The sequence below is a fragment of the Nyctibius grandis genome, chromosome 4 (assembly GCF_013368605.1).
Source record: "Nyctibius grandis isolate bNycGra1 chromosome 4, bNycGra1.pri, whole genome shotgun sequence".
NCBI classification, from domain to species: domain Eukaryota; kingdom Metazoa; phylum Chordata; class Aves; order Nyctibiiformes; family Nyctibiidae; genus Nyctibius; species Nyctibius grandis.
The window spans coordinates 91,956,648-91,960,114 of NC_090661.1; positions in this window are offsets into that span (position 1 = coordinate 91,956,648).

Genomic DNA, 3,467 nt, shown 5'->3' on the forward strand with positions numbered 1-3,467 from the left:
AAGAATTACTTATTGACAAACACTTTATGACAATTCCATAATGGTCACATAGGAGAGAAATACATATCTCTACACACACCTATATAACATTATCATATGAAATATTCTACAGCAGATTTTTGCACCTGCCAAAACCAGACCAGGGCTCTGTTTCCACTGAACCTCTCTTTGCCCTTCCATCTTCCCTTTTCTCTCTTCATCCTTCCATCTGTCCCTGCCCCTTTGACCAGGGTTGTAGTTTATACACTTTTGCGATGTGTAAAATTTATGACTTCTGTGCTGCTAGCAAATGAAGATATTTTGTGTTCAGGAAATTATTCATAGAATTGTTTGGGTTGGGAGGGACCTTAAAGATCATCCAGTTCCAACCCCCCTGCCACAGGCAGGGACACCTTTCCACTAGACCAGGTTGATCAAAGCCCCATCCAACCTGGCCCTGAACACTTCCAGGGAGGGTGCATCCACAACTTCTCTGGGCAGCCTATTCCAGTATCTCACCACCTTCGCAGTATAGAATTTCTTCCTGATATTTAATCTAAATCTACCCTCTAAGTACTGCCAGCCTGAACCTCTTCGCAAAAGTTTTTTTGACCTGACCAGGTTTTTTCCAGCTTCTTCCTTGCTTGCTACCTAAACATGAACACAAGGGAGCACCAGAGTGCCTTCCTTTTTTTTTTTTTTTTTTTTTTAAGGGAAAAAAATATCAGCTAGTGGGTGTATGTGCTCGGGGAGGGAGCATGCCTCGCAGGGAGCACCATCGGGATGCAAAGCGTGACTGAGGCAGACAGTCAAAGCCTGTTCTTTATGGCCAGTCCTCTTCAGCTCCCGCTGGCTTGGGCCACGTTATTGTCCCTTGCCCCTCGGGGAAGGCAGAGCCGGGCCCTTTCCACCAAGGCATGTGTTCGCATTCGCAGCTGAGCGCCGAGGCCACTGTGGAGCTCTGCAGAGCAAGGACAGCGCAGAGTTGGGTGTATTAACATATTTATGTTGTTCTACAGCCCAAAGAAGCGGAACTATGACGTGCTAAAGCTACTTATCTGTTGCTCATGACTACTGCACTGCTGCTGTGTAATCAGCCAGAAAACTATCTTAGGAAGCCCTATTTTGCTTCTCTTGATGTCAAGAAGAAAAATCCTATTTACAGCAATGATACAGAAACGGGAAGGAGCAGATGCTGGAAAAAAATAATTTCAAAATGATCTTGAAGAGGGAGGGACGGTGCAGGAGGGACTGTAGAATAAACTTACCAGGTGTGATTAGGTATGTGACAGAAAAGGAGCAGAAAATTCAGAAGCCTTTTAAGAGGGCTGTAAAGACTGAAGAGTAATTCCTGTGGACGAGGGATGATATTACATAGAGGTTTGAAATGTGATGAATCCAGGTCCTCTAGCAGGTGCTGCTGGGAATCTGGTGATTCTTCAGTAATGTTTGTCCATATAAAGGTGCCACAGGGCTTAATGTCTTCCTCTTGTCCCAACACGTGCAGGGATCCTGTGTGCGAAGTGGCCAGTGAGCTCCACTAAGCATTATGGCAGGGCCTTTCGACCTTCAGCTGCTTCAGCCCCGGACAGAAGGCTGTGGGATGGAGGCAGCGCTGTGCACAGCTGTTGGGGTGAGCATGCAGTTCTCTCCTACTTGTTTCTGAGCAGGTAGGTCACTCTGGAGTGGCTCGCTTATCTTAGTGTCCTAGGACAGCAGTGGGGCTCCTGGAAGAACAGGTCTTGTTATGTACACAGGTCAGCATCCAAGCTGTGTGGGGAATGCTACACTCATCCTCACAAGGCTCTGGGAGAACCTCACTTTCTCAGGGGCTGCAGCACACTGCCACATTGTGCTGATGTTGTTTCTAGCTGGGAGGACAGAGTAGGAAGGGGCCTTGGTGAACAGTACCAGACTGTAACCCTCAGCTTGGGTCTCTATAAGTAACAGTCTGTGCCTTTTAAATAAAAACTTCTGTGTTCTAGGTTCAGCCCCACGGTCCGTGCTCCCATTAAAGGGGGTGTCATAAGGACTGCATCAAAACAGGGTGGTTAGTGAGGACATATTGCAGTCCCATTGCCTGCAGCCAATGTAATTCTCCTTGGCATTCTCCAGCCTTCTGTCTGTTCTTTACTTTTGGTTTGAAAGCTTATAGTTGCAGCTCCTTGACCAGGAAGCAGTATCTGGGCATCTATAATCGTGCAACTGTATCAAGGCAACAAAACTGTTACTACTATATGCCCACTATCAAGTTTGTAGGCTTGAGTTGGGTCCTCTGGTTTGGCAGGGATGGTGGAAGGCTAGGAATCCACCATGTCCCTCTCCTGCTGTGCAGTCTGCAGGCTGGCTGCTGTGTCTCCTGACTTGCTTGCATGACACCTGCATGTGGGCAGTTCTCCAGGACTGTGACTGGCTTTAAAGAAGCTGGATGCTGGAATGGTTGCTCCTTTGATGCTTACTACCATGCTCTGTCTTCAGTGGTGCCAAATGCACTGATGCATGCAGAATTAAGTGACTGCTTTTAGCCAGATCACATCAGCTCACACAGTATGTCAGGTTCACAATCCCACTGTGGCCTGCTGCAAGCTTGAGAGAGGCATTAACTTTGCTGCGGATCTCTTTTTATGGCGTGTTATGCCCTTGCCTCATCTGCCTGCTCCTGGGAGCAAGGGGCAGTTCAGCAGTATTTCTTTCACTGTCGGTATTGACTTATAGTTAACATTTCTCAAAGCTTTTTAAATACAAGTAAAATGTAGCTCCTGGGATTTCTGGGAATACATGTCTGATTTTTCAGTTTTTATCTTTGTCATTGATCCCTTTCTAGTTACTTCAGCTGAAGGTAAGGAAGTGATGTGTGAATGATGGAACAACTCTTTTTTGTAACTAGGCTGTATGAAAGGGTCAGCTGTTAAGCTGGGATTCTCACAGAGGCCCCAGAAATAGGTTCTCTCTGCTTTTGTGCAGCCAAGACAATTACTCCAGGGAGAACGCTCTTCAATGCACTGAATTTGACTTTTCGCTCTTATACTTTTTTCTATTCCCCTCTCCCCTCGGAGGGTGAACTGGACAAAGACTACATAAGGGATGTATCCTGTGAGGTCAAATCCATTGCAGATATTTAGTATGGCCTCTGCAGTAAGAATTGCTCAATTCAAGTTGCAAGAAAGTGACAATAAATTATTCCTGTACAGGGTTTACTTTAAAAGCATTTGAAATTGGTCCTGAGCTGAGCTGAAGCAGAGCATAGAAGAGAAGAATAACTGACATTTAGTTTCACCTGAAAAGGGTCTTCAGGTCATCATGACATAGTAAATGGGTCTGTAATTAAGTGGTGAACACTAACAGAACAGAGAAAACCTCCTGTCCTTAGTTGCTAGTGATGCTCTAGCATTGCTTGTAGTTACCTTGCTTCTTTTTAAATAATCGTAACTTGGGCTGATAAAAGGTCCAGTAACTTGGTGGACCAATTGGTGGGAGGAAATACATCT